This window comes from Nannospalax galili, unplaced genomic scaffold (genome assembly GCF_000622305.1).
Source record: "Nannospalax galili isolate Female #2095 unplaced genomic scaffold, S.galili_v1.0 scaffold284, whole genome shotgun sequence".
NCBI classification, from domain to species: domain Eukaryota; kingdom Metazoa; phylum Chordata; class Mammalia; order Rodentia; family Spalacidae; genus Nannospalax; species Nannospalax galili.
The window spans coordinates 6570863-6583676 of NW_008354281.1; the positions used below are offsets into that span (position 1 = coordinate 6570863).

The 12814-nt window shown below is 39.4% G+C and overlaps 1 pseudogene; it reads left to right on the plus strand.

Annotated features, from left to right (window-relative positions):
* Nucleotides 1–10812: 10812 nt before the first annotated feature.
* LOC103748786 overlaps nt 10813–12814 on the plus strand; it is a 34850-nt pseudogene continuing 32848 nt past the window's right edge.

The following is a 12814-nucleotide window of genomic DNA, read 5'->3' on the forward strand; positions in this document are numbered from 1 at the left end:
TATTTTTATATCATACAGATAGACTATCATACAGAAGTTTAAAATGGGCTGTAACCTAAGTGATCTACTTTAAAAATAGACATCCTAATTTAAGATAAGGTTGCTATGCTCATAATTAAAGCAAAATATCTTCACACAGCCTTTCCTGGTGTTTCTGTAATGTGGATGTGGAGATCTCATCTATCTTCTTGAAATGTTAGTCATATCTCACTGTCTTGTATGAAACTGTATTTTACTTGGGCATATCCCTCAGTGGGTGAGCACATAATTGTAGTTGATTCAAAGTGCAGTATGCTTGCTTAACTTTAGAAGTAACTGTTTATTACTGAATTCCAGTTCCTATAGGCTTGTGAAGCCTGTGAGTCTGTGAACTTTCATTTTACATATGAATAAGGGCTACTTGTAATCTACTAGGTAAGTATTAGGAGATATAAAATTATGAAGTAATCACATTCTTAGAATTTGCTGAGGACTTAATACCCTGCTAAGAAATCTGGATGCTTCAAGGCTCAGAATCATTTCAGCTCTCCTACTGCACACAAATAGGGATTGTCATTTCTAGTTTCTTCTAACAGATCTGGCTGCTCTGACCTTGCAATTCTAATCTCTTCTCAATACAGCATAATGAGCAAGCATCCTGGGCAGAGCATATAGCTTGGTAATAGAGCACCTAGCCAGAATGTGTAAGGCCCTAGGGTCAGTCACCAGCACCACAAGGTCAGAATGTGAATAAGCATCCTAAAACAATTCAACACCCCACTGGTTGAAATCCTGAGATGGCTCCCCACCTTATTCAGTACCAACTGAACTCCTAACAGGTCTGCAAATCCCAGTGGTGCACCATGATCTAATCTAGTACTTTCCTGCTTTCCTAGAGCTCTGCCCAAAACACCTTTCATTGTTATACTCACCTGGCTAACTCCCTCTTCTTCAAATGTTTGCTCATTTGTACATTCTTTTTAATAGACCAGCCTACCCTTCACCTTTCCTGGTCTCCACCCTCCTTTCCTGCTGCCACTGTGCTTGCTTCTCTCTGACAACTGTATTTTTACTGCAAGTCAAAGTTGTATTTTTGCTGCAGCCTATTGTTTGTTATTGATCATCTACTTCTCCCTACTAAAACAGAGGCACAAAACAGTAGGAGTTTTATTCATCTATCCCAATCGCCTCGTATAATACATGTCACATAGTAGATGTCTCAATAAGTACTTGTTTAATGGTTTTTTTGAGATGAAAATTATCATAATGACTGATTAAATTGGACAGGAAAACAGAAGAAGAAAAAAAAAAGCATTCCAAAAAGAGGGAAATTGGATGGAAAGAAAACTATAAACTTGGTTGTGCCAACTTCTTGGCTGTGCCTACTTCTCTATCCTTACCTGCAGCCTAGAGCCCCAGCCCCTGTACTGCAATGAAAATCTTCTTGCACTTTAACGAATACAAAGCCTCTCTCGCTGACTTTCAAATGGTCTTCCCTCAGTTTGGCTCACCTTTACTACTCTTTCATAGCCTTTTCAGTCGTATGTCTCTGCCATATGCTCATCCTTTCTCTCCTCCTTCCACCTGTTTGCCCCAGTCTGTCTTACCAAAGTATATGACCATTTCCTTGTCGACATCCTCAACTGAACCATGAACTCTTTATTATTTTTAATTTTTTATATATATGAGTGTATTGTCTTCATGAGTGTAAGTGCGCACCTGTGTTGTGAAATGCCCACCAAGGTAAGAAGAGGGCATTGGATCCCCTGGAACTGGAGTTATGGACAGTTGTTAGCTGCTATGTGGGTGCTGGGAATTGAACTCAGGTCCTCTGCAAGAGCAGCCAGTGCTCCTAACCACTGAGCCATCTCTCCAGCCCCTAAACCATGAACTCCCTAAGTAAGGAACATGCCTTTTTCCAGGTTCCTCTAGGCTTATTAAAGTGCTTCATACACTACAGGAGCTCAGTAAATGGATGTTCAACAAACATATAAGCAGTTACAAAGTAATGAGAAAATTATTTATTGAAGAATGAAGAAAAGAGGATGGAATTATAGCAAAAGATAGTATAGAAATAAGTTATGGCAAATTATCCTCTAATTTGTATGCCTTGCAGGAGAAATTGTACTTGCCTTAGAATCAAAGTGGAAGTTTTTAGGAGAAAGCTGGCATGAGAAGATTTTATTTTTCAGGGCTAGAGAGAGTGGCTCAGCAGTTAAGAACACTGCTTTTGCTGAAGACCCGGGTTCAAATCCCAGCACCTACCTGGCAGCTAACAACAGTCCATAACTCCAGTTCCAGGAGATCCAACACCATCTTCTGACCTCCATGGGCACTGCACAACATGGTTGCATTTACATACATGCAGTCAGTACACTCATACACAAAAATATTTTTAAAGAAAGATTTGATTTTTCAGAAGCATATCTTGCTTTCATTCTTTATTCATGTCTAAAACACCTGCTAATAGAATTACTCAAAGGACACAGATGAACTGTGATTTACTCTAGAAGACACAAATAGTAGAATTTTTTTTGCTTCCTGTTTTCAGAATTTATTTTTATAGCTCTTTTGCGCCATAGATTATAACAGCATGATAATGAGGCCAAGGTCATGGTTTAAATCCCTGGGTGAGTCAGTCAGTGCAGTTGACTGTTACTCTTAGCCAGTTGTCAAATGACAACAGATATATTTCTTGACCAGAAATTGAGTGGGAGAATATGGCCAGTTCATCCAAAGTTAATCAGCATTATTAGAAAAGCAGCTCAAAGTGCATAGCTATTGGTTACAAGACCATAATGTCATTCTAAATTAAAATAACAGTATTTTATCAGTGGTAACCAAGTGAACAGCATCACAAAATTGCATTGTTTGTTCCTGGAAACAAAATTGGTGGTTAGTACAGGTTCATGACTGAGATTCATGGCCAGGAAATAATGAGAACTTTAGTTTTCTTAGTGTAAATAAGTTTTATTAATTACTTTTGTTTATTTAGCAGTATATGAGGTTATTTCATAATTATCACATAAAAACCATATAGCTATTAAAAAAGACCCGGGACAATCATATTCCAATCATATTTCATTTACAGCATTATATTATTTTTTAAATATTTTGTTATTTTTATTTTATGTGTATGAATATATTGCCTACTTGTATGTGAGTCCAGCCGTGTCATGCAGTGCCTCACAGGTCAGAAGAGAGCTTCAGATTCTCCTGGAACTGGATTTAAGGACGGTTTGTAGCCACCATGTGGGTGCTAGGAATTGATCCCATGTCCTCTGAAAGAGCAGTTGGTGCTCTTAACTGCTGAGCCATCTCTCTACCCCACTATTTCTATTTTTATTTCTGTATAACAATCAGTAAGCACACTAGTAAACTTAAATAAGGACAATGTTAAAGGTTGGTACATATCAGTATAACTTATTGTCTTCTTAATTGAATGTTTACCTTAATTAAAACTTTGATCATTTGCAGAAGTGAAAAAAAATGTGAATTTTATTTTTAAACTCTTACTCAAAAAAAATGAGACTAGATATTCAATATCAACCAAATACCAACAGCTGCTGACCTCCTAAAATAGCCAACCAGCCATGATTATATCAGACACTTTAAAACTGCCCTTGATGTAAAGCATGGACTCCTTATTTGGACACACAAGGTAATGAAAAGCAAGAAGATAGCCTGGCATCTCTGCCCTCATTTTGCATCTGTGTCCTTACCGATAGCCATGTTAATCATACAAGGGGTGTCTTATCTACAAATACCTAATCTCTCTCATTCCCCTTCAAGACTTAAACCACAAAGAGTAACTAAGGCATCTCACAGTAGCTATTTACACTGTCTTCTTCCAGACCCTCAAAGGTACCTAAAGGTATCCAGTCACAGTCTTAAACACACAGTTACTTTGAATTCCAGGAAAAGCAGAGTCTCCCAGATGAGGGCAACTATTCACATTGGCAAGGCTACATCCTGGAAGAGGGCTATTCATCTCCTGAGAACCAGCTTGTCCCCTTTCAGGACCAAACGTTGACCAATGCTGCTTAACTATGGGTGCCCCTTGCCCACTGCCCTTGTTCTTCCAGTAGTTAAACCTAAAGCTCATGCCTGAAAATAAACATGGGGGTCAACGGATGCTTTTATTTGTTCCTCTTCTCAACACATTTAAATCTCTACCTTCCACCTTCACTCATCTCTTTAACTGATGTTTGCTAAGGGTGACCAAGCCTAGTATAGCCTACTGGGGATGCTGAAGTTTGGGCTTTGTCCTAAAACTCCAATTATATTGTGTTTACTAATGGAAGAATACAATACTACCTGTGAATTTCTTGTGACAAATAGAAAGCAAAATAGTGGAGGCCATTGGGATTTTGGAGTAAGGCTCTACCTTCATCTGCAAACAACTATTCTCCCTTTGAGAGACAGTTCTTAGCCTGCTATTAGGCCTCAGTGGGAACCAAATGTTTGACAGTGAGCCACCAAGTCACCATGTGACCTGAGCTGTCCATCATGAGCTGGATTTTATCTGACCCACCAAGCCATAAAGTAGGCCATGCACAGCAACAGTTATCAAATGGAAGTGGTATACATGTGATCAGGACCAAGCAGGCCCTGAGAGCACAAGAAAGTTACTTTAAGAAGTTGCCCAAATGCCTATGGTTTCTATTTCTGTTACAATGCCTCCTGTTTTCAAGCATGCACCTATGGCTTCATAGGGTGTGCCCAATGATTGGTTGACTGAAGAAGAAGAAAAGACTAGGGCTTGGTTTACAGATGGTTCTACATGCTTTGCAGGCACCACCCAGAAGTGGACAGCTGCGACATTATAGCCAATTTCTGAAACAACCCTGAAGGACACTGGGGAAGGAAAGTCTTCACAGAGGGCAGAACATCGGGCAGTACACATGGTTATGCATTTTGCTAGGAAGGAGAAATGGCCAGAAGTGTGATTATATACTGATTCATGGGCTGTAGCCAATGGTTTAGCTCAATGGTCAGTGACTTGGAAGGAGCATGACTGGAAAATTGGTGAGAAAGACATTTGGGGAAGAAGTATGTGGACATACCAAATGGGCAAAGGATGTGAAGACACTTGTGTCTCATGTAAATGTTCATGAAAAGGTGATTTCAGCAGAGGATGAGTTCAATAATCAAGTAGGTCAGAAGACCCATTCTGTGGACAGTCAGTCTGTTTCTCCAGCTATCCCTGTCATTGCTCAATAGGACCATGAACAAAGTGGCCATGGTGGCAGAGATGGAGGTTATGTGTGGACTCATCAGCATAGACTCCCACTCACCAAGGCTAATCTGGCTACAGCTGCTGCTGAGTGCCAGATCTGCCAACAGCAGAGACCAACACTGAGTCCCCAATATGGCACTATTCCCCTGGGTGACCAGCCAGCAACTCAGTGGCAGGTTGACTACATTGGACCACTTCCATCATGGAGGGGACAGCACCTTGTCTTTACAGGAATAGACACTTATTCTAGTTATGGATTTGCCTTTCCTGCATGTAATTATTCTTCCAAAACTTCTATCCAGGGACTTACAGAATGCCTTATTCACTGTCATGGTATTCCATACAACATCGCTTCTGACCAGGGAACTCACTTCACAGCCGAAGAAGTACAGCAGTGGGCCTGTGGCCATGGAATCCACTGGTCTTATCATGTTTTCCACGATTCTGAAGCAACTGGCTTGATTGAGCGACAGAATGGCCTCTTAAAGACAGTTTCAGTGCCAATTAGGTGGCAATAGCCTGGAGGACTGGGGCAGGGTCCTCCAGAAGGCAGTATATGCTTTGAATCAGCATCCAGTATATGATACTGTTTCTTCTATAGCCAGAATTCATGGGTCCAGGAATCAAGGGGTGGAAGTGGGAATGATTCCACTCACTATCACCCCAAGTAACTCACTAGGAAAATTTTTGCTTCCTGTACCCTCAACTTTGTGCTTTGCTGGCCTAGAAATTTTGGTACCAGAGGGGGTAGTGCTTCTGCCAGGAGACACAACTTTCCATTGAACCGGAACTTAAGACTTCCCCCTGGCCACTTTGAGCTTCTGATGCCCTTAAGTCAACAGGCTAAGAAAGGAATAACAGTATTAGGAGGGGTGATTGATCCAGACGACCAGGGGAAAATTGGACTGTTTCTCCACAATGGAGGTAAAAAAGATTATGTCTGGAAGGCAGGAGATTTCTTAGGGCATCTTTTCCTCCAGGGAAAGAGCCAAGACCTGCAGAGGTCCTTGCTGATGGTAGAGGAAATATAGAATGAGTAGTAGAGGAAGGTAGTTATACATATCACCTGAGACCATGTGACCACTTGCAGAAACATGGATTGTAATTGACATTAGCGTTGTTGTCCTATTTGGTAAGAATATGCTTGCACATACATACACATATATTAAGCAGATATTTGTGTTGTTCCTTTTTGAATGTCCAATTGAGATAAGTGTTAAGTGGTTAAGTGTTGTAAATCTATATCATATTTAGGTTATGAGATACTAAAGGACTAAGCATTCCTTGAAAACCTTACCACCTACTCTAAGATATATAATGCTTTTGTAATTGTACATGGGATAGCTATATCATATTAGGTGGAACTATGACCTTGCCATTGTTTTCATTTGAAAATAAAGCGACATAAGGAGATGCTACTGGGTGTCAAGTTGACAAAGGGTGGACTTATGATGGCTAATCCTGAAATGAGAGAGACCTTCTTGATTGAATCATTTGAAACTGGAAGACACACCCTAAATATGGGTATTACCTTCTGATGGCAGCCAGTATAAAAGTCCATGGCAGAAGGGCACTCTTGGTTTTTTTGCCACTTGCCTTCTCTCTCACTGGTGAGCTCATCTCACTGCTATGACCAACTTCTTTGAATTCCAACATAGACTGAAGACTAGCAGATCTCCCAGATTCCACCAGGCCTTCCGTGACAGATTGGGACTACCGAGACATCCAGCCACATAAACTGAGCAGCTACCCGATTCTCAGCCTCTCCAGTGTGGTGCAACCATTGTTGGACTACTCCAACTCTGTCCGGGTCCTTCTACCAGAAGATCTGTCAGGATGAGTGTCCAGGCCCCACCCATAATCTTGGAACTAGCAAGGCAGAGCCTGCTGGGATGAGGCCTTGGCCCTCTCAGCTTTGGATGACCTGTCCTTGGAGCTCTTCCCAGCACTGTTCAAGGATGCCTTCACCATAGGGCAAACTAATATTCGGAGGGTGATGGTGACAGCCTGGCTCTTCCTCTGCCTCCCAGTGGGGGTTTTGATGAAGATTCCCCCACCTGAAGACTTTGAAAGCTGTGCTAGATGGACTGGATTTGCTGATCAGTGTTCACCAAAGCAAAGCAAGACCCAGGATGTGGAAACTCCAAGTGCTTGATTTGCAGAATGTGCACCTCAACTTCTGGAATGTACAGGCTGGAGCCCAGGAAGGCAGCTGCTTACAACAGGTCATGAGTAGAAAGCAAAATGTGAAGGATCATCCAGCATCCACAATGAAGCAGTCGATTTGGATATTTGGGGGCATGATCTAAATGAATATGGAAAGTTCTTGCTTCCTTGGGCCCAGAAGAGAAAAGGTTTAGTACAGCTGCACTGTCAGAAGCTGAAGATCTAGACATTGCCTGTCTGCACTATTGTACAGACTCTAAGAAGTTGGATCCAGATGGTATTCAGGAGTTAGAATTAAATTTGACTTTGCATCTGGAATTGGCCCATTTTGGACCTTTTCTGGGTCAGTTGAGAAATCTTTGCAAATTTGTTCCATCTGAAATCAGAAGGAATGTCATCAATGGAGTAATTTCTACAGAGCTGGAGAAGAAGTGGCTTACCATCTTCCTTACTTTATTCTCCAACTCCACAGTCTCCAGCATCTCTATATGAGTGATGTCTACTTTCTAAATGGTCACCCAAAACCATGGCTCAGGTGCCTGAAGACCCTCTTGGAGACCTTCTCCATCATTCACTGCCAGCTTTCTCATTCTACCCTGACTTAACTATCCAAGTGCTGAACATGCATTGCTTCCACACCTGAGTCTGAATGTGTAGTGTTCTGCAACTCATGTCCTAGGACTCTCTGAGTTGCTCCCCATTGACATGTCAATTGTCATTGACACTCTGTGTCCTGTGCCTGCTTGAAGATGTAAGTGCTTAGCTTCTGCTCCTGCTCCAGCCATCTCCTCTCTACCATAATGGACTGTAATTCTCCTGGAACTGTAAGCTCAAATAAACTCTTTCTGCTATAAGTTGCTTCAGTCAGTGTTTCTAGCACAGCAACAGAAAAGTAACTAATATAGGCTTTGTCCTAAAACTCCAATCATATGATGTGTTTACTAATGGAAGAACACAGTACTACTTGTCAATTTCTTGTGACTAATAGAAAACAAAACAAACGAGTCTGAACATCTTTTTGATCCATCTACCAATGTGTAGAGATTTGGGAAGACAGAGAAGCACACTAAACAGCACCATGGGAATGTAATGTATGGAACACTCTAGAACACATTCTATAGGACAAAACCTTTTTTTTCCAACAAATACATTGCAAGGAAAAAATTTAGATATGAAGGGAGAGGGATTTATATTTCAGATATAGTTAAGATTTAAAAAATCAACAATGGGCAGTTGATCGATTAAATTCATTTGGACACTGAATTAGAGGAGAGAAAAAATTCGGGGGCGTCTTTACAGAAATTGGAAATTTGGTCAGTGGATATTTCATGATAATGAGGAAATACTTTTAGGATAAAAAATGGTAATGATGCTTTTAAAACTAAATAATTCTTAGTGCCATATACTGAAATACCTCTGGTAAAATGGTGTGATAGCTGAGACTTGATTCAAAATAAGATGAATGGGGATTAACTATGGAAGACCAAACAATACAATTTTATTTTCTTTTTTTCTTGACAATCTCTCCATGTAGCTCAGACTGGCCTGGAATTCATAATCCTCCTGCCTTAGTTCATGAATGTTAGAATTACAAGCATGTGTCACCATATCAGGCTAAAAAAGAGTGTTCCTAATAAACATATTTTGCAAAGACAGTCTCTCTTGCATTCTGGATGTCATTTCTTAAGGATACCAACAAGTTCAGATAACCCTTGATTAAGCATCCATTAGCTGACAAGTATACTGTATTGGTGATTTCACACTTTTAGCACTCACACCATTCTGTGAAAAATTAGTAGTATTCCATTTTACAGGTAAGAAAATTGAGCCTGAGAGAAACAGTGATTTGGCCAGAGGGAATTATGGAATTCCAAGGTTAGTTTCCAAATGTAGGTTTCTAGGCTCCTTTGCTTAATATGGCCATATGTATATGTTCTGCTTCCCTGACTAAAATCTAAGCACTCATTTGTTGTAATTCCTGACATCTAATAAAATCATAAAACAATTACATTTAATCCAACATACTCTATGATATGCTAAAATGCTTAAAGTGTAAGAAAAAGTGAAATAAACAAGTGCACAATTAAGGTGATTGAAAATAAAATGTTCTAGTTTGCCTGACACTATCCTAGTTTCCCCAGGACAGTCCTTATTTAAGTTGTTGATCAGTTAATTATTATTGCAACATCTTTCATTCCCCAAATCATCCCAGTATATACCTCATAGTACATGATCATATTAAGTTTAGTAAAACATGAAAGGCTCAATTGCACAACATATAATGGATACAGGAAATTCTTTAAAATTCAAATAATGTGCCAGGCAGGGTGGTGTGCACCTTTAGTCCCAGCACTCGAGAGGCAGGAAGATTTCTGTGAGCTCAAGGCCAGCCTGGTCTACAAAGTGAGTTCCAGACCAGCTGAGGGTACAGGGAGACCCTCTCTCAAAAAGACCAAAAAATATTTTAATGTATCCCTAAAATGGAGGTCTATATCATAACCATCCTGTAAGTGTAATACTACATGGCAGGCATTTAAAATAATTCCCCACTAGAAAAGAGTAGATGACTCTGGTTGAATTATATTCTATAGGTCAAGATTTGACACCAGATGGAATCTAGAAAGAACTACTAGGAATGCCTGGAATACTAAGGCCATGTCTCAATGAAGATTCATGACAAATATAGATATCAAACTGCCATTGTCCAGGGTTTGAAAGGTAAGCATTCTAGTTTTTATAGACAGCATCAACATAGGCCTGAAATATAGTACAAGAGATAAAATCATTAAAAAACTTCCCAAATGGAAGAAAAGACAATATCTGTTTATGTAAAGGCATGTGGGAAGTAATCAAGAAAGTCTTAATCACAATTTAAAAAATTTGGAATGAGCTAAAATCCCAGATTTTCCACAAAATTGTGGCTTTCAGAGACAAAAAGTATGCTATGGTTTGTCTCCCCTGAAAATACTGAAACTTCATTCTCATTACGAGCTATCAACAGATGGAAACTTTACAAGGTGATTAGAGCTGCTCTCATGGGTGGACTGATCTACTCATTCAATTAATGGATTAATATATTAATCAATGAGTTATCTCAAGAGTGGGTCTGCCACTCTGGCTAGGTCTTACATGCAATCTGTCTCTTATCATATTCTACTCTGCCCCACTTTGGCATTCTGCCAGGATGAAGACCACCATCAGATGTGGTTCCTCTTTACCTTGGACCAGAATCACAATTAAAACTAAACCTCTTTTCTTTATAACTCACCAATATGTGGTATTGTGTTGTTAGCGACAAAAAAAAATAGTTTGATGCTGGGGGATATATCTTACACAATCTGACTGGCTGCTGCTTCATATGTCTCTTTCTGCCTAGGAGGATCAAGTTAGTCTTATCTAGATGGTGTCTGATCCAGCTGCTTTCGTCCATGTCCTTCACTCTGCCAGACACCATGAAATTCAAGAAACCACATCCTAGATCTGATGAAAAGAGATGCAACGCTCACTATCAGCTGTGTACTGATGGTACTGCATCCCTAATTACTTCACTATCTTTCTGATTAGCATCATGTAACACTAAACTGAAAGGGAGACAGAAAAGAAAGCCCTGTCATTTTCCACATGGAAAAGGTGAAGAAAGAATCAGCTGGAAAAAAAATCAAGAATAACCCAGTTTATTGGTCTTTATCTTACAGTCAAAGGAAATTTAGTTCATCCCAATATCAGAAAGAGCAAAACAAGTTTATTGTGTTTATAAGCTACAGTTTGTATAGTGCCTAGTGTATATCAAGAAAATATCTCTATGCCAGTGATTTTGGAAAAGTCATTGAACTTTGGAGACTTCAGTTTTCCTCTTGTAAATTAAAAGTCCTCTGCAAGATCAGAAAGATTCTCATACTACTCAAATGTAATGAATCTATGAAATACAGTTGTTATCTGATATATTTGAAATGTACCATTCACTCAGCCAGTACATACTGGGAACTATTGAAAACAATATATACAAAATATATATCTACCCTCAAAAAATTTAGTCTATTATAAAATCCACACAAAAGCTTATGATCCATCATGGTATATGCTGTAAGAGAGTTATCTAAAAATGTTAGAGTTACAAAGAGGCTATGTCTAACCAATATGAGAAAATGAAGGAGATTTTCAATTGGATCTTGATAACCAGGAAGAAAAAGGTTATTAGAGAAGAAATTAAAAAATGAATGTAGAGGATTGCAAATGATTTTGTATGACTTAAGGATGTAGGTTTTAAGACGTTAAGAAGACAAAGTTAGATCCAGGCATAATGACACCTGTCTAATCCCAGTACTTGGGAGGTAGAGGCAGGTGGATCTCTGTGGGATTGAGGCCAGCCTGGTGTATGTAGTGAGTTCCAGGCCAGCTGGGGCTACAGGGAGACCCTGTCTCAAAAAAAAAAAAAAAAAAAAAAAAAAAAAAAAAAAGAAAGGCAAAGTTGGGAAACTAAGCTAAGCAAATTATCTGTATCTTCCAATTTATACTATGACGTTTAGACATCACCCTGCAAGAGGTGCATTAAAAACTGCCTTTACAGAACTCATAAAAGTATAGATTCTAGCCAGGCATGGTGGCTCCCATCTCTAATCCCAGCACTCCAGGAGGCTGAGGAGGATTGTGAGTTCAAGGCCATCTTGGGCTAAGTAATTAGACTTTATTGCAATATTAATAGCAAAAGGACACTTGTTAGACTACTGCTTTTTTTTTCCTTCTAGCTAATTGTTCTATTTAACTCATAATAGTATATTATTGATATCCTGCTATGTTGCCCAAATCAATACCATTAGTCATAGCCACACTAGCCACATATGGCTGAATTTAAATTTCTATTAATTATGTTAATCAAAACGGAACATTAAAAATTTTTGTTCCTGTTATATTTTTTTGTTTTGTTTTGGTCTTTTTGAGACAGGGTCTCCCTGTAGCCCCAGCTATCCTGGAACTCACTATGTAGACCAGGCTGGCCTTGAACTCACAGAGATCTGCCTGCCTCTGCCTCCTGAGTGCTGGGGATTAAAGGCGTGCGCCACCATGCCCAGCTATATTTGTTATATTTTAATTGGAGATGTTCTATATTGGTGATATGCAAAATGTCACCATTAGCTGTATTAGCACTCATTAGTTGTGTGTAGCTAGTAGCTGACATTTTGCATATCACCAATATAGAACATCTCCACCTTGAACGGAGTGTCTCCTGTACAGCATTGATGGAATAACAGCTAAGCATCTGCATAGGAAGGAGTCTGTGTTATGAAAAACATCTATTACCTTTATTCTTTGCTTGTTTTGAAATGTATGCATTTCTTCTTGTAAGATATTTTAAGACTTTTAAAAAATGTATCCACCAATGGATTAAGAAATGGAAGTGTCTGTAAACTGTATTAAAAGTGAAGATCTTGG